The following is a 20103-nucleotide window of genomic DNA, read 5'->3' as shown; positions in this document are numbered from 1 at the left end:
ACTTCACTAAGTGTGTGTCTGTGCGTGTATTTATCTCAAAACAACCTATTGTGTTCATACACTTCCATTTCTGCACACGCGCCTTCTTGAGAGCATGATTTTGCATGCATGTGTCCTGGGTGTTGGGATGGTTGAGTTTTCAAGCCTGCAGCTCACTAATTTGACAACTTCCGTCCCATCTGTTTTGGTCCTGAGCCATTACTCACCCAGATATCCCCAGTCCTACCAGGGACATTCTCAGCAGACTTCGCATTCATACACCTCTTCTTGTTCTCCTTCGTTGTCACACAACCCGTCCCCTTGCACTAAAAATAGTTATCAAACTGTAGAAATATGCCGGTAGGAAGAAAGCAAGATAAAAAGAGAGGGAGTGAGCTCCAGCTTTGAAAACGAACTTCCCCGCTGGGTCGATGATGAAGACAGGAACAACAATAAACAATAGAAAGAGGCCCAATGATAATACTGTTAATAAATACTGGATGAAGACAGGAGACTGGAGACGCACATTCTTTATTTAGCTGGCTGAAAACAGAACAAGGCACTGCGGGTCTCCTGAGCTCTGCAGTGTGATGTGTTTTCACTGGATGCCTGGTAGGACTTTTCTATAAAGGAGGTCAAGAAACCGGAGGGCAGATGGAAAAAGATATAAATAGTGTACTGTAAGGCCCCGTAATATAATTTCGGGTTGTTACTTGCATATCAACTCTGGTTGGGAATATCCTGCTTTGTTGTAAATGGTGATTGTGAAATGCCTTTTGTGCTTTGTGTCTAACATCACTGACATTCCTTTCTGATCTGTGAGGATGTCAGCTTCTGTGTGGAGGTTTGCAGCGTTTAGGCTCCGCCTCCCTCAGACAGCGATGAAGACCTGCTGCTCCTCTTCAGATAAAATTGTAAACATACAGTCATGTAACTATGTCATATGACAAGAGGTGGGATCACTGTTATGAGAAACAGTTTTTATCAGACTGCCTTGTTTGTCCTCATACCATACTATTTAAAATAGTTTCCCTTTCTTTGCTGAGCTAAAAACAGTGAATTGTTTTATAATGGTCATACCATAGACAATGTCAGAATTCAAGTTTTAGGACATACTTTAACTATAACTATGAGATGGGAGTTAGCATTCAAGCTGGATGGTACAAAGTCACTCACACGGATGTAGTCTTTTGCATTTGTGGGAATTCTGTTTATATATCCTGTACCACTGGTTTGTTTCTGATCTTTTAGAGTCAATAAATGGGAAGTCTGTTTGACAACACATCAGAATTGATGAAAAATTTCTATTAACATGATGATCAAACTGTTTTGGGAAATGGGAAACATTGAGCATGGTTATGGGGTGACTGAGGCAGAGCCTACAGCCTGAGCTGTGTTTGTATCATCTTGTACAATCATAAATACCATACCAGCGTTCACAAAGGACAATTCTGAACGACACCCTCCAGCTGGCCATTAGTGGGAAACTCGTCCATTATTTTCTTGAGCTCTTCTGACATCTAACTTTTAGTTAATGATTTACACAGTATGTTCACCACATCTTCTCAAGAAGCAATGAAACCTTGAAGATCAAACAATGGGATCATTTCAGACTTCATATTGTTTTTTTCTGCATCTACTGTAAGGGAAAAAAGTATTTGATCCCATGCTGATTTTGTACATTTGCCCACAGACAAAGAAATAAAATATGGTGCCCTACAGAATGAATGCCACCCTTGTTAAATATATATTTTTATTGCTTGTTAATCATCTTGATCTTACACTCAAACTCATATGAATCAAACTTTTAATTTGCTGACATTTTTTCAAATAATATTTATTTTATTTTATATAAACATTAAATTGTACACTGCCAATATAACATCTCTAAGCAATCTCCCAGAATGTTTGATGAGGTGGGGAACACAGATGAAGGGATTTGATGCCATTCCTCAATACAGAAACTCTCCAGAATCTTTGGTCCTCACTTGTGGACTCTCCTTGCCAGCTCACCCCATAGGTTCAGAATGGAAGTTAAGTCAGGGGACAGTGATGGCCATTACAAAAGCTTGATTCTATGGTCAGTGAACCATTTTCGTTTGGAATTGGAGGTAGGCTTGGAATAGTCGTCATGCTGGAAGATTTAACAATGACCCAGTTTTAGCCTCCTGGCAGAAGTGGACAGGTTTTGGCCTAAACCTCCTGGTGTTTGATGGAGTCAGTTTTGTGTCCCTAACTAGGTCCACAGAGTCTTTGAAAGTGTACAAAATACACATGCGTCGTCTTTCAGACAGGTTCATCATTGCTCCAGTTGTAGTGGAGATGGGTATTTTCAGGCACGTACCATAATTCCTCGCTTATAACCCACACTGAGTATAAACTGCACCATTCATTTTATAGCTTTGTGTGTATACAAACCAAGTATTAACCATACCAATACATAAATCGCATTTGCCTGAAGAATTATGACTTATACATACATTGTACATTAATATTAAACATCTGTCATAGAGTTCTACAAAAAGTTTAAAATAAAGTATGTTTTTGAAAACCCTGTAACCCAATTGTATCATATTTGCAACATGATTTTCTGAGATCTCTATGTCCTCAAGCATCTGTGAAAAAGTTTGCTGGTGTAAACATTTGTAAAAATGTAAACTAGTATATAACTTGTGTATTAGGCACACCCATGTATTAATCGCTGTGGTTGAAAATCTGTGAATAAGCTGCAGTTTATAAATGGGAAATTACGGTATCTTTATTTTAATAGTCATTGACTGTTTCATTTGTATTTTCTGGCCCTTCCCATGTTGAAGGATGACTAGAGGAGATTAGCCTGTGTCACTTCATATTTATACCCCAGTGAAACAGGATGTCATGGAATAAATCTTAATTAGAATATATATCAATATATGTTTTTCTCTATTAAAAGTTACATATAACAATAACAGTTTTTGAAGAACATTTTGTTCATTTTTACCTAGGGTGGTGTGAATAAAACTAGAACAACAACTAGAGAAGTGATACCATTTGACATTTTTATTGGAATAATTATATAATATAACCAGTGCATGGAAATACATCTGATTTCATGGCATTTGTTTTTATTATTTTCGGTAGCTGCATTGGTATAGCACAAACATTTCCAAACACAAATATAAAGAGTAAAACTTTACAATAAGACTTAAAGACTGCATAGCAATGCAAGAATACAATTCCCTCTCTTTTTATAATACTCTTGGATATTTTGAATTCTATTGTTTGTATGGACTTTCAATTATTTGTGCAGTAAATATTAATATTTCAGTATTTCAGGGGCTATAAATTGTAATCTTGTCCAGACACTTCAGAAACTTCCACATAAGAGTCCCTTTCGTTCCAAAATCCAGGTCTCTCATACATCATAAATGAGGCTACACAGTCAGTGGGAAAGTTCTGGAAATTAAAATAAACCCACTGTATAGAAAAAAGACAGAATTCATTCAAATGCACACTGTGGAAAAATCATTGTCCCTTCCTATGTGAAACAAAATGAATACAAATCTAATGTTCCGTTATGTTACATAATTCAATTCTAAATGACACGCAGGACATGTGCTACCACTCTATGGTGATCTAGTGTTATTTTAGGGATTTCAAACTGGGCATCATCATGTATAGAAATGCATTTACCCACTGTAAGTTGCACTGGATAATAGTGTCTAATGAATTACTTGAATGTACATATGTAGGAAATGGTAAGAGTTGAATAGATTGATGCATTTTCATACAGCATGAAGCAGGTGACTCACCAAGATTCAAAGTGTATGTCCAGATAGGCAGAACTATTAGGAGACAGAATGTCAGAGCACACGCAGGCCTGTTCCGACTGTTTTAGGATGACACAATGTAAAAACACACATTCCGAGGTTCCCTTTTACCCACGAGTCCCTGAATTAAAGTACTTCTGTCGTTTCAGTTGAAGGGGTGGAATGACGCGAGGAAGAAGGAAGGCTGTTCTGGGTTGAGGAGGTGCCACTGTCTACAGGGACAGCAGATGGCCCGGAGTCTGCTCTGGGCTCTTCCTTCCCATTGGTCCCTGGCCACTTCTCCTCTGGTCTAAAGCAAAAGCTTTATCATGGCAGAAAGCCCTGCTTAGCAGCAAGCTAACTACATGGTGAACTATATTGTACACACACACGAAAAGATAGTTAAGTTCATGAGTCTTCTAGCGATGTTGCACTGTAAAAATAAGTTTGTTTCAACAAACATCTTTACGTTTAGCTGTGTGCATAAACTGTATTCTGGGAATCTCAACCATGGTTAAGGTCAACATCTCTGTGCGATTGTAGAAAATACATTGGAGCTGTATGGTTGTCTGTATAACTGAACATACAGCAGGATTCACTACAGCCAGGACAATAGTCATCTCAATCACGTCTCATTATTGGATAGTTTGGGTAAGACTAAATGGCAACGGAGAGTCCATTTTGTCTGTCCATTACTATTCACTAGATCTGGTTAATTTCACTATGTAAACTCAATGGGATGTACAGCGCACTGAAACTGTGTCATCATTCCAATATAAGTTATTGTGTTACAAGAGCATCAACTTGTGAAGGGAAATTCACTGTTTTACATGCACCTGATTACTGTTGATTGAGCCGTGGACGGATTAGCGAAGTGTTCAACTGTAAATCTATGGTCACCTTGGCAGCTGTAACTGTATGATCTTTAAATTGCTGAAGAGATTGTGGGGAGAACAAATATTTGCCGATTTTGCAGGTTTTCCTATTTACAAAGCATGTAGAGGTTTGTCATTTTTATCATAAGTACTCTTCAACTGTGAGTGACGGAATCTAAAACAAAAATCCAGAAAATCACATTGTATGATTTTTAGTAATTAATTTGCATTTTATTGCATGACATAAGTATTTGATACATCAGAAAAGCAGAACTTAATATTTGGTACAGAAACCTTTGTTTGCAATTACAGAGATCATATGTTTCCTGTTGTTTTTGACCAGGTTTGCACACACTGCAGCAGGGATTTTGGCCCACTCCTCCTTATAGACCTTCTCCAGATCCTTCAGGTTTCTGGGCTGTCGCTGGGCAATACGGATTTTCAGCTCCCTCCAAAGGTTCAGGTCTGGAGACTGGCTAGGCCACTCCAGGACCTTGAGATGCTTCTTACGGAGCCACTCCTTAGTTGCCCTGGCTGTGTGTTTCGGGTCGTTGTCATGCTGGAAGACCCAGCTACGACCCATCTTCAATGTTCTTACTGAGGGAAGGAGGTTGTTGGCCAACATCTCGCGATACATGGTCCCATGGCTGGCTTGAGCAGAGGGACCTTGCGTGCGCTGCAGGATTTTGTTACTAATGGTTTTCTTTGAGACTGTCGTCCCAGCTCTCTTCAGGTAATTGCCCAGGTCCTGCCGTGTAGTTCTGGGCTGATCCCTCACCTTCCTCATGATCATTGATGCCCCACAAGGTGAGATCTTGCATGGAGCCCCAGACTGAGGGAGGCTGACCGTCATCTTGAACTTCTTCCATTTTCTAATAATTGCGCAAACAGCTGTTGCCTTCTCACAAAGCTCCTTGCCTATTGTCCGGTAGCCCATTCCAGCCTTGTGCAGGTCTACTATTTTATCCCTGATGTCCTTACACAGCTCTCTGATCTTGGCCATTGTGGAGAGGTTGGAGTCTGTTTGATTGAGTGTGTGGACAGGTGTCTTTAATACAGGTAACGATATCAAACAGGTGCAGTTAATAGAGGTAATGAGTGGAGAACAGGAGGGCTTCTTAAAGAAAAACTAACAGGTCTGTGAGAGCCGGAATTCTTACTGGTTGGTAGGTGATCAAATACTTATGCAATAAAATGCACATCATTTTTTTTAAATCATACAATGTGATTTTCTGGATTTTTGTTTTAGATTCCGTCTCTCACAGTTGAAGTGTACCTATGATAAAAATTACAGACCTCTATATGCTTTTTAAGTAGGAAAACCTGCAAAATCGGCAGTGTATCATATACTTGTTCTCTCCACTGTACATTATATCTGTAGGGAACCAATAGCCATGCCGTGTGATGGTTGAAATCCCTGTGCCATTTTTAGAGTTCCTGAAGAATTCAGCAGATTTGAGGATTCTAGAATGCAAGCGCCTAAGCGGAATCAGAATTGAGCTGTTGCAACTGGTATTTAACCCCATAGATTTTTGACTGATTTTACTGTGGCCACCCTGGTCTACCTTGATACACTGTTCAAGCCTTACAGCTAACCCAAGTCTTCGGGGACATCAGTAAGGCAAGTGTTTTGTCATTAAGGTGAGGACCGTAGGTTGGTGTTTGTTCAAGTAATGAACTCTTCTGGAAGCCCTGGAAAATGTCAGGAGATGTCATTTTGCAGCAGGTTAGCGATTGGTGCAATTTATGAAATAAAAATACATTTAAAAAACCTACGCTGTAAACGTTTACGATTGAAATTAATAGATTGTTTCCCCAAAGCTATAACTAATAACTTTCTGGCTAAATACGCTGACATCAAATGTCAATGGAAGCCCAATATTTTTGCTGTAATTGGTGCAGTCAGTGACAACCCACACTCCAATTTTCAATTGAGTAGTTATGTCTGCTCCATTGTAATCTCAAATGCAGTGCGGGTCTGTGGAAGCACATTACATTCCAAAGAGAGATTCAAAGAAATCACAGTCATACATGAAGGTTAGTAAATAAAATAATCCTAAATTGAGTATGCTGATGCTAACGTGTCTCCTTCGATTACAATTGTAGCCAACACTGATAATCACACAAGATAAACATGTGCAAACATGTTTTTTTTTTTAAACAGGCGTTTGAAACAATTAAACCCAAAATAAATGATCTTGTCATGTCTTCTCAGGTTTGAGCTTGTTAGTAGAAAATAGTATGTTGAGGATGAAGTGAATATTCAGGCCGGCTCTTTGTACATCGCAGTTATTTTGGTGCCTCAGTGAATGGCGTCTAATTTTTACTATGAGAAGGTGAAGGAAATGTCCTTGAACATTGGAATGTGCTCCAGGGGACAAAAACATTTTGAACAGGATCAGATCCTCTGTCTCCTTTTCAACACGCATGATATCTATGCTTCTTTACAAAATAGTAACACTGGCGAACCGTATTAAAGTGTAGATTCATAACAAAATGGCAGACAATGGAGCATTCAGTAAACGTGGCTATCCAATGAATATGTGGCTGCTGAATGAATAATATAAACAGGGAGCACTAATCTAAACATCTACAAAGAATATACAAGAGAAAGCGAGGGTCTTTACAGAAGAGGAATATTCTCACTGAAGAACTAGGAAAGTTTCCCATGTTGCTGATATCAAAATAGCTGTACGTGAACATGCTGACTCCTCCTCACTCTCCTGAACCAAAATATCTAATGGCTGATGTTATGGTCAAGCTGCTTGGATCTCTCCTCCGTCTGGGTCCACCACTGTTCTGTCCCTGTCGCTGCATGTGTGGCCCTCCGCCTCGGTGAGGAGCCTACGTGTCAACCTGGACCATGGCCCTGAGCCGCTCGGACCGTGGTGGGGGTTGTCAAATGGTGGTGTAAATGTAGACAAAGATCACCACCAGCAGGTTGAGCACAGTCCCAATGATCCCCAGCACGGCCAGGACGCGCTCCTCCCTGTCATCCACCGGGTCCTCGGCGTGGAAGTGGCAGACATGCCGGCCGGGGGGGACCATGTTCACCATCAGTGAGCCCCACCCCCACAGGGTGGTACACCTGAAGGGGAGGAGAGATCAGATAGTGTCATTGACCTGTTAGTATCGGATGTTATCATTCACCTGTTAGTATCAGATGTTATCATTCACCTGTTAGTATCAAATGTTATCACTGACCTGTTAGTATCATATGTTATCACTGACCTCTTAGTATCAGATGTTACCACTGACCTGTTAGTATCAAATGTTATCACTGACCTATTTGTATCATATGTTATCACTGGCCTGTTAGTATCATATGTTATCACTGGCCTGTTAGTATCAGATGTTACCACTGACCTGTTAGTATCAAATGTTATCACTGACCTATTTGTATCATATGTTATCACTGGCCTGTTAGTATCATATGTTATCACTGACCTCTTAGTATCATATGTTATCACTGGCCGGTTAGTATCAGATGTTACCACTGACCTGTTAGTATCAAATGTTATCACTGACCTATTTGTATCATATGTTATCACTGGCCGGTTAGTATCATAAGTTATCAATGACCTGTTAGTATCAGATGTTATCACTGACCTGTTAGTATCATATGTTATCACTGACCTATTTGTATCAAATGTTATCACTGGCCTGTTAGTATCATAAGTTATCAATGACCTGTTAGTATCAGATGTTATCATTGACCTGTTATTGGTATTAGGTATTAGCAGTCTAATTCACACAGCATTTTATACAAACCTCAGGATAAAACATTTATGAATAACAAAATCAGGCTTCACCTTTTTGGCTGTGAGTACACATTCATGGCACAAGAGCCAGTATTTCTCAGTGCTGTTAGCTTGTTTAGAGCCCTTGCTGGGGATTCAGCATAACAGTGAGGGTATCTGGCTTCTCCAGTCCCTTCCCAGGCAATGGTGCCATGTGTTAATTCAACATGATGCCCATGTCAAACTGAATGTTTCATCATCCACTTCAGAGACGACAGCTCTGTGCTGCTTCACCATCAAGGGACCATTCAAGTGGACTGAAGTAAAGAGGACACACTGTTGTGGGTGCCTACGGAGAGGACTAACTGCAGTCTGCACAGCAGGAATCAACCCTCTCCTGTTCTGCATTGGTGGTTTCTTTCTGCACAACAAAGGGTCAGAAAGAATAATCAATATAATAAAGGAGCTAGCAGATGTTGAAGCAGCCCAAGGCCCCGGTAAGGCCTGGGAGATAGCTGTGTCTTCTGGCCTCCTCTCCTCTGCTCTGATGTGACTTAGCTATTCAGCAGTGAAACACAATTATTTCCAACCCAATTAGGGGGAAATACACACAGCACCTCTTCGCTCCAGGCCCAGCAAGGGAGTTACTCACACATGGCCCTAGCCCGGTGCTGCCTCTCAGAGGTGGACAGAAAATACTGTTCCCCTGCCAACTGACTCGGGGGTGAGAGAGAGAGAGAGAGATGTAGACCGGGACAAAGGAAAAGTCAGGAATGGAGAGAGAAACACAGGGAAGGGGGAGGACAAATAAAAGGATATGGTAAGATAGATTTAAGAAGGAGAGGTGTGTGGAGAGAGTTCCTTGTAATGGGGGTTACCACTTCCAGTGGAACATTCAAACGAAATGATCATTTTCCTAGTATCTTACAGTACGGTTCTGTATGCCACCTTGACTTGCCCAGCTCGAAGCGGATCTCATCTTTAAATTGCAGTGTAAGTGTAACTGGTAGCCCACTGACTCACTGTTATTCAGCCTAGATCCCCAGAAAGGGCCTCTCCCAAAGCCCGGCGTGTAGCAGTGATTCAGCTGGGTGTCGACAGTGGACTGGGATCTGAGGAGATGGGGGGCTGTGAGTCACGGTACGTACCAACCAGCTCAGCTCCACTGTCACTTTGAAAAACCTAAAGCAATGTAATGACTGTTAACCTGTAGGGTCTCACCAGCCTATTGTGTACATCTTCGACATACATTAAACAACTAATCTAAAGGTGTGAAATCGTATTCAAATAGGTACAGATTCCTTTTTTACCCACCGCGGCCTTGTGAAGGGAGGGGATTGAACTATACTGAAGCATTCCTCTCAAAAGCCCAGACGTTTTGATTGACATGTCAGCAAGCCTATCCCAGACATATTCACAGTTATGATACATTTGAGTATGTAGAAGTTTATCCACATTCTAGGGCTGTTCTGTAAGCATTAATGAAGGTTCATATTATAGGCTCACAAAGATGACAAGATATCACCCTGCAACATTAATACCACAAGGGATCTGAGAGAGACACCGTTGATGATTAATGTATTTTAATGTAGCTTTTCAAAGAGCAGGACCACAGTGGAATTGCAGACACAGACTATGCTGTCCAAGTTACTTAATTGCAAAGCATGGATAGTCTCTATCGGCAATCCTCATTAGAGTCAACTGAAAGCCATTATATTCACACAGCATTAGTACGAGGCTAAAATAGAAGCATGTGCAGCTTGGTTCAGACAATCCTCTGCTGCAAGAGTCTAATGGGAACGTCTTAACGTTTCATCATTCTGAAACCTCTTTAATGTCTCCTCCCAAAATCTCCTGGCTCAGACTCCTGCATTTGGTTATGGTGTTCTGACGGAGGACACAGCCGTCCAACCATTCCGTCCACTTTGGTTTTGACATCAAGAGCCAAATTTAATTGTGTAGACACATCCACCAAGTGCCGTGCCTTGCCTTCCGACCTTTCCCCATTCCAGCTCTGGCATGCGGAGCTGTAAAGGATTGACCTCTGTCCACCAGGCATAAATGGGAGTTAACTTTAACTTCATATAAAACGTCTGACACTAAAGAGAGACGGGTGCTGATGCAGTGCGGTCCAACCGAATCGCTCACACACGAGCCAAGGGTCCAGAGCAGTCACCACTGCTCAGAGCAAAGGTCAATAACGGACTGTATGTTTTCATATGAAAGAGGAATCTTCGTGCAAATCTGAGGTCCTGTGCACTCTAGATCAGGTTTTTCAATGGACATATTTACATTTTGCCCCATTCATCCTTCCCTCTGTCTCCCAGTCCTTACAGCTGGGAAGCATCTCCATAGCATGATGTTCCCATCATACTGCTTCATTGTAGGGATGTTGAATTTAGGACAAATAGTTTGATATAGGTATAATCAAAACAGTGAATATTTCTCTTTTAGGTGCCATAAGACAAATTGAGGTTGGCATGTCATATGCCTTTTACCAAGGAGTGGCATACGTCCAGCCACTCTACCATAAAGGCATTATTGATGGAGTGCAGGATATATGGTTGTTCTTCTGTTGCATTTTCCAATGTCTGTTCAGAAACTCTAGGAAGAGTCATGATGGTTACAAACATCTTCCATTTTATTATGATAAAGGCCACAGTGCTCCTGGAAATGTTAAATTCTCTAGTAATGTTTTATAACCTTTCCCAGAAGAGCTACAAACAATTTGTGTCATATACATATGATTTATTATTTGCACTATGATATAAGACGTATTTTAATATTGTAACACTATACAGTCCAGATCAAAATGTAAGAAATATAAAGGTCAGTGAGGGCTGTGACCACTTACACTGTCTACAGTAAAATGTATAAAGTATCCAAGAACAATCCTATATTGGAACTTCTGATAAGTTCACAGATATGTTCAAAAATATTACCAAATTAATCAAATAATTAATATTTTTTAATATATATTAATTAATATGCTACCTTTTTTTCTTCTTCTATTTCCCTTTTAATTACAAATGTCAACATTCATGTCAACAATTCTTCCTCTCAAACATCCGGGCTTAAGCATTTGGGGCTCCGTGGAACCGACCGCAGCACAGTTCTGGTTATTGTTCACATTTTGCCAGAAGAAAAATTTTGCTGTTTCAAAACTAATTTCCTGCTTTTGTGCCCATAGTCCCATGGGCCTGAGAGACAATTTTGTTGCTTTAAAGCTACGCTAATTTACAGTAATTTTATAAATGCTGATATCATATATGCTATGGAGGATGAACACTTTCAAACCACTTCTTACCATGACATCTGCAAATGTAATATGTATACCTGCCTGTTAATGTATTCAGCAATGTAGTTGACTTATCTGAAGGCAAGTCAATTAGACAACATTGTCATTTAGACAACAACATAGTCTTGGCACGAAAGGTTTTTGTATTTTTTTCCTTTACGTTTCATTTAGGCTCAGAATTTTTAAGGATATACAGTTTAGGCATGGGTCCACCTTCAGACAGGACACTCTCACAACAAAACCATAAGGCTGATATACCAGAACACTGTAGTTTCAAAACGTAGGTTGCAGACAAACTTGTTTTAGTGAAAGTTGTTTATGCAACTAGGCACTTGTAAAATGCTCGCATTTAAATAACATGATGTAGTTTGTTAATGCAAAAACAATATACCAGGCGCTAATGACTGTCAGCCATAATTTGACTGAACTGATCACGGCCTTATTTCTAAGTTTTGAAATTAATTAGTAATTATTGCAACGATGGTACGGTATGCACTGTTATTTACAAGCAAACACTTTTAAAGGTTTACCCAAAAATGAACACAGAAGATTGGGAGAGTTTGCTGTAAGACCATGTGTTGATACTGATAGGAAGGAAATAAACCAGCACTATCAGAGCAGCTTTCTCTATCTACTTTTGAGGGATGAAACATAAAAAGTACAAGTAACAAGCAAACATTTTTCCGAAAGGGCTATCAGTGAAGTGAAATAACCATTCTACCAGAAACCAGTTGAATTTGTAGAAATTGTACATTAAGTCTGAGAAATGGTCTTAATCTTTTTTTATGTATTTTGTGATAATTTTAATAATTTTCCCCTAAATAGGTGTGCAAATGTTCTAAAATGTGCCGGTGACATAATAGATAATCCTGTAAAGAAAAAATAGGACAGTGTTCTCTAGATTTCCTTTATTATGTCAGGGTACAGTGCAATATCCTATTTTAAGTCAGTCAGCCGAGTGGTAGCCATCTCAGGAACTGCCTACAGTACCAGACTTTTCAACATGCTTTTTGGCAAGTTTCTTTGTAGAATTATAAACAAACACCAAGACCAATATTTATTTATTTTTCTAAATGAGTCAACTCTATTCGAATTTCAGCTGATTCAGGTTGCTGTTTCAGTTTAAAGGGTTTAGATAGTATCTGACTACACGACCCTGGAAACCAATCCAAGTCTAGATGGCTGGTGATTGAAATCAATATATTGTGACTTTCAGGCCTGGTGTGGCCTGTACAGCAGGTCTCTCATAACACAACTGTGGTAATGGTTTAACTAGGCCCTCAAGGAAAGGCCTTAGAATATAGACTGAAAAACTATATTTTGTATTGTCTTGAATAATTACATTCTAAAGGCTAATAATATTGATTGAACTAACTGTCTGCAATGTGTTCTATCTAGCAACAAAAAAGGGTTCCCTAACAAAGAAAAACCTGAAGAATGTACTGTTCTAGCCACTATTTTTCAAAGATAGCATGGATTGAAAGAGCTGCAATTCAATGAACTGCCTTATTGGATGCCATAGCACTGGATTCTAAATGTATATAGCTGTAGTCCTCTCCTTTGTCTTCACAACCCCTTTTTGCCATTCCATACTGTATACATGACAGATCCCCTTCGACATTTCATTTATCCCACAAAGAAAAACATTTACATGTCACACTGTCTTCATCACTGCTCTCTCCTCCCTCCTTTTCTCTATTCTTCTCCTTATATGTCTCTATTCCTCTAACTCCCAACCATCAGATCTGAGAGTCAATGATGATGCTCCTTCTGACTTGGAAATCAGCGACCCGGGAAGTGTCATCCACTCACTACAGGTGTGAATCTGATACAGAAGTTATTACATAATGTATAATTGCATAATCTGGCCAATAAATATCCATAATGGAATTATTCTGGATTGCCGGCAGAAACGGGAATGGGCTGTGCCATGTTAGGCATTAAGGAAACAGACAAAGTCAGAAAATGTCCACACTGTACATACACCCGCACAGTTTCAGTTTCATAGTCATGTTGTTCATGTGAATATGTTTATCTCTGGTTGTCTTTTGCCATTTTTTTCATGTAATTTTTTCTGGATTTTGTGTGGGACCACGGGAATGATTGTTGCCCCTTCTGCAACACCTAATGGTGTTAATAAATAACATTACAAATATTTCATACTGCACAGCTAAAAGACAGGTGCCGACTGCAGAGAAACTTCTGGGTTATTGCACAACAGATCCCAACAGCTAGATAGCATTGAAACATGACACAGAATTAGAATCCATGATAAAACAGCACACACACACACACACACATATATGAAAACACACACGGGTTGAGATGACTCACACACAGTGATGGCGGGGGAGCCAGACCCTTATGACGACCCTGCCTTCCACATGCCTCATTATGAGCTCTGATGTGCAGGCTACGCGGGAGGGGAGAGTGGTGCCCGGGGGTGGGGGGTGGGGGGTGGGGGGGTCAACCGCTGACTGTCAGATTGCCTCCCGTTCTTTCGGTCATCTCTCGCTTTTTCCCGCTCGGATTAGTGACTAACTGTCCTTCCGACCAGAGCATGCGGACTGACACTAAATTCAGTTCCTCGCTTCCCCCTGTTCTGATGTTATTCCCACTCTCATTCTAATTAGCTTCACCAGTGACCTCTTTTTCGGATATATCCTTCATGATGAAATGATCAAGGGGTTACTAGTTCCATGGCCTCTGCCATTCCCGCCCCCCTCTTCTACAGGAAATGGAGTGAACATATTTACTGGCAACAACTGTCTCCATTTCCTTATCTGATTCAACTAATGAAACTGAGAACTGAGACATGGGGGGTTAAGCGGCTCAACCTAATCAAATAGAAGTCAACTTGGGGGAGAATGAAATGTCTAGTTATTTTCAGAATGTGGTGTTTCGGAGAGCGGTTGATAACACCAGAAAATTGAGATGTAGATGCTTGAAGAAGAAAAAACACCTTCATTTCCCTCGGCTTCTACATATAGTCCACTTGATCTTATTGAGCCCAAAAAACATCCATTTTAAAGTTTGAATATGTGTTGCCTGTTAGAATGTTTTTAAAATCGCACACTGATACACACTGGAGATGAACGCATCCCCCAGCCAACAACCACGACTGAGCCAACAAACGCCCCACCTACTATGGGGAGGTGCTAGAGAGCAACGCTGCCCTGCCCGACATCCACTCATCCACCCAAGGCAGTACTCAGCCAATTTGTGCCCCCCTGTGCTGGAGACTGGAGACATTGTAGGTACACCGTGACCAGGAACTCAAACACCTTACTGAAATAAGCCACTGCACCTCTCAGAGGAACCCTGACTATACGACATGCTTTTATGTACCTGTTCAGTCTCTCATATTCTCTGGAACTGGCGTTTTGGTTGTACCAGCAGTCAGAACAAAAATGTTAGGGGCGGCTTTCAGACACCACAGTCTTGACCTTAGGGTTCCTCCGAAACTGCAGACATTTTAAATAAGGATATTCATTCATATTTTTGTCAGGATTCTAATCAGAGTGTCTATGTTTGAATATCAAACCACTTTCTACATGAATGTGTCCAACAAATCAGTTGCATCACATTTACGATTTAAAATAATTAAAGAAGTCAAAAGATGTCCAAAGACTTCAGTGGAGTCACGGGCACATTCACACAGTGTGTTTATATTCTGCTACTACTGTACAGTGCATTTCCTAGGCTTTTTCTGTATGAAACCCTCTGACCATTAGACACATAAGAAAAGCAGAAACCATGGTTGCAAATCACCTCTGACCCCACACACTAAACAAACCTCAGTGGGGAAGTAAAACACAGTAAAGGTTGAATCGGTCGTCTTCAACCACACGTTCAGTGACAGTTTCACTGTTTGGCTTTTTGCCCGTTCAATGAGTGTCACGTAACATCCATTTCTCCTTTAGCCTGTCCCTGTCTTAAACGGTCTTGTAACGTACGGTTCTTTTTCAAACCACGAAGCAGTCACATTCATCACGCATGGAGACAGAGAGACAGGCAGACTTGCGTGTGTACTAATGAATTGTATACTCACCACACATTGCGCCTGGGGGGTAGCCAATATGCCACTGTTTTGCTATTCCAGTGTCCTCTCCATGTCTCTAGTTTCTGGCAAAGCTCCGCCCCCTCCCTATCCCCCAGCTCACTGCTGTCTTCCTGGTCCAGGTCTCTCGCTGTTGAAAGTAGTGCAAACGTCCTGCTGAAACACAGACTGGTTCGTCCTGCCTTGACTTCTCAATGATAGGGACGCCCTGAACCTGGCTCTGTATATTGTCTGACTGTTGTCAGTTCAATCGTCAAAACCTAGATCTCCATCAGGGGCTCTTGGTCTGTGTTCTGAGCCTCTCATCAGGTGTCAAGTGGTTTTGTTTCCACTTTGCTCGTCGTGGAACATTGATGCATGCTTTTCCTACATGCCTGTCACTATTAATATTTAATATGAATTCTTGCTGTTAGAACTAGATTTCAAATGTCCCTGTATTGAGGCTGTGGGCAATGTTTTTCCTCTGCTTCACAGGTAAAGTTCCATCTTCTTTCCCAGAGGTATGTTAGCTCAATGTCTGTTCTACATGAAAGACTTAACAAAACAATCTTTCCCTTTGCACTTTCTGTTGACCCATGGACAGTCTTCCCATCACCAAAATGATTAATTATTTACATATTTTTGTTTCTTAAAATGAGAAAAATACAATCTGCTGCTGGATAGAGCTGTATTTAAAGAGGAGGCATTTTCCATACTGACACAAAGAAATGAGAATGTAGCCATAGCAGACATCAAGCCAATGATAATCGGACTGGATGAGAGGAGGACTGTGAGATAAGAAAAGAAAAAAAGAGATCTTCAAGAAGCTGCAGAACTGGCAGCAGAAGAGATAGTGAAAAGAAAGGGGGGGGGGGGGTTGCAGAGACTCATCCGTGGGGGGTGGGAGGGGACGGGTGGCTCAGGTTGCGTGTCTAGCTGTCCTCTGGTCTTCTGTGTCACCCATGGTTTTCCTCTGAGGACACAAAGTTGTGAGGGACCCACATTAGACTAACACATACTAGAGTGACAGACACATTACAGTCACATATTAGAGTGACAGACAGTGCAACTGAGATTAGAGCGATACATCAGAGGAACTGACAGAAGCATTAAATTAACAGACACATTTGGGTGGCAGACAGTAACTGACACAGCAGATAAACAGATTAACAAACACATCAGAGTAACAGATCGTAACAGACATGTCAGAGAAACAAACACATCAGAGTAACAGAGACATTGGAGTAACAGACAGAAAAAGACACATCAGAGTAACAGACAGTGTAACAGACGGTAGCATACAAATCAGAGTAACAGACACATTAAATTAACAGAGAGTAGCAGACATAAAGTAGAGTAATAAATGCATCAGAGTAACTGACAGCAACAGACATATCATGTTGTAACAGATACATTTGAATAACATGTTACAATGACAGACAAATAACAGTAACAGAGAGAAACAAACAGGTCTTACTATATCTCTTTCTCTGAGTCATTAAGCGTATCCATCCATCATTCCCTCTATTCCACTCCCTCTCTTTTTTTGGTCCTTTTCTCCACTTCCTTCTGTGTCCACTAGTTGGTTGTCAGATCAGATGCCCCGCTTCTCTTCTTGCCACAGGAACGGATGAGGATTTAAAGACTGCAAAGAAATCCTTTTCTATTTCTTGTCCATGTCTTCAAGATGCTCCTCAAATGAAGTCTGAAGGTCTTGATCAACATCATTATACTGTCCAGCAATATCTGAGGAAAATTCCCATGTCCGTTTTTTTTTTTAATAATCCAGGTTTTCACTTTTTCCCAATACCACTGTCTCTCTGTTTCTCTCACTCCACCTCAGTCTCTGTGTGTTGCTGAGCAGCTCTCTCCCCTCTTCGTCCTTCCTCTCTCCCTCACTCCCTCCCTCCCTCTCCACTCCGAAGCTCCTAGAACAGCCGTGACTAAGTGACATCTGAAATCCATTCATAGTCCTGCATTACAAATGAACAATGTCCCTGTTGTGTATACACACCAAGACACTGAAGCACACCATCTGGGCAGATACATAGTACATCCTAGAGGGCTAGGCTACAGCACCAGTACAGTTATGACATACAATAAATCACACAAAATATAACAATACACAAAACAACAATTGGAGCACCATCGCGAGGCTGTTACCACAGCACTGTTTTTGTCTGGAGCTCAAGCGGCAGCGACAAGACTATTTGTGGCATTGCTCGGCACGAGCCACTGTGTTCAGTAAGATCCTCCTCAGGCACCAGTGCCAATGTGCCTGGGACTGTGGCCCATTAGCTTCCGGCTTCATATGCCCAACCCGATGCCACCATCTGGGCCCAGGCACTGCCAGCCAGTGCGTAACCCGACCGGCAGGGAAGCGCTTTATCCGGAACCGGCCAGGAGGGATTTCAAGTCCCACTGTTTGACGGCGTTTGAAGTGTCGGTACCAAGAATTGGCCTGAAACACGAGTGATTATACAAAACTCTGTCTACAAGGCTATCCCACCTTGTTTGTCAGTACAGATACTGACACAGGCAGACGTTGTCAGGTTATTTCCTGTAGTTTAAGCTTCATGGCCAGAATGACTTTTAAAACAATGCTGCAGGTGGGTAATCTTGCTTGGTTTCCTTTTTAAAATGTGCTCTGCCAACTGGAGCAAAGCCACCAAATAATTAACTGGAACCATGGAGACGGCGAGGAGGAGAATAAGCTCTACTGTAAGCTGAATGGGCACATTAGCTCTCGATTAGCAGAACACAGGGGATGAGCCACTCAATGGGATAGAGGGGCTACAGTAATTGGAAAGTGTGTTTGGTTGGGTAGTCAGTCGCCCTTTGATTTATTTCCCTGTTCTTTTCAGATCAAGGAAACCCCTTATCAAGTAGCATAGCACTCCACTGCATTCCACTGCTTCCTCCTATGTTTAGTTTATTTAACCATTATTATTTAACCAAGTCAGTCGAGAACTCTTTTTCATTGACGACATGGCCAAAGGTGTGCACTTTCAAAAGGTCAGGACAACACACGGGAACAACATAATGGAAGAAAACACACAAAAATAAAAATGTAAACAGTGAAAGCCTCTGAAAGTTTACAGAGTCTGCTCTGGTTGGTACCTTGATGGGAGACCAGATGCTTATGTAAGGGTCAGTCTTCCCTCTGGTATAAAGATCAAAACCCAGCGGTCCAGGGCATTGGCGATGATATTGCCCTGCATAGTGTGCTGTCTGTTGAGTGGGATGGAAACGGGAGTACGGCCTGTCTTTCTCCGACACACCTGTGGAAACTGCGTTATTTCGCTAGCTAGCAAATAGTCTACATTACACTAGGTTCACCTCACTCACAGCTAGCACCGTATGACACCAGCCAAGAAATGACTGAAGTTAGAAAAACGGGCATTTTGCAAAGAAAAAGTGAGTGGTACAGCTAGCTAGCTAACTAGATATAGCTAACTAACTAGCTTAATAGTTGATCTCTTGAAAAGTTGCCATAGCAAAGTTGTAGTTCCCTACATAGCTGCATTTGACATTTCAACTTAACGTGGGTGCTTGACCTCTATAAATGTTTTTGGTAATTTTTGTAAATGTTTCTATGTGATTATCATAGTCAGACCTCAGGATCGGCTTTCCATGTGTATATACCGCTTCACGATTGGCCATCCGGGGGGGGCGGTCCACGTAAGCTAGTGTTTGTCCCCCTCACATTTGAAATTAAACCTATGCCCCTGAGGAAAATTCCCATGTCCTGTCTTCTTCCCTGCACCGGATATCCTTGCATAGGACTTAAATAATCAAGCAGCAGGCGGTCGCTAAGCAACTGCTCTGCTACATCCCAGCCATCCTGAAAGCACAAGTCAGAAGAAGAAGAGGAGGATGTGTGTAGTCGAAGCCTAGGCTTTCAGCCAATCGGCAATCAGAATTTGAGAAACTGCTTATATTTCAGTGTAGAACATGAGGACATACACTGTGAGTCTGTAGGACAGAAGGACTGTGGCTGAAGAAATATTACCTCAGTCTGCACTGTGGGGACTGGTCTCTGCAAACGTTCTACTGGGGGCTTAGCAAAGGAACTCAACATCCTTCATTCAAAAACCAGAGGGAAAACACCTGTGGAGGACTGATTGTGTAATGCCAAGCTGTGCCAAATACTGCAAAGGAAAAGAACAAGTTGGTGCACTTCACATGGCTATTACACTGACCTGGTAGTGTTTGTCTCAGGCTCAGGTCAGACACTGGTGAAACTCCAGAGGCTTCAGATTTGAGAGAGCTGGAGAAAGACAGAGGGAGATTGACAGACAGACCTGAGAACCTACAGAGGGTATGACTGGGGAGGTAAATATCATTAGAGAGCGATTTATCGTCATGCTAATGATAATAACAC

At 41.4% G+C, this 20103-nt stretch overlaps 1 long non-coding RNA gene across 1 annotated transcript; it reads right to left on the bottom strand.

Moving 5' to 3' along the window:
- Nucleotides 1–5941: 5941 nt before the first annotated feature.
- LOC117595408 lies at nucleotides 5942–17906 on the bottom strand. Its single transcript, XR_004576665.1, has 3 exons — nucleotides 17197–17906; nucleotides 15732–16692; nucleotides 5942–7730 (listed from the first exon to the last, which is right to left on the bottom strand). It is a non-coding gene; the product is annotated as an uncharacterized LOC117595408 (long non-coding RNA).
- Nucleotides 17907–20103: the final 2197 nt, after the last annotated feature.

Source organism: Esox lucius, chromosome 1 (assembly GCF_011004845.1).
Source record: "Esox lucius isolate fEsoLuc1 chromosome 1, fEsoLuc1.pri, whole genome shotgun sequence".
Lineage (NCBI taxonomy): Eukaryota > Metazoa > Chordata > Actinopteri > Esociformes > Esocidae > Esox > Esox lucius.
This window is presented reverse-complemented; position numbering and strand designations above follow the sequence as displayed.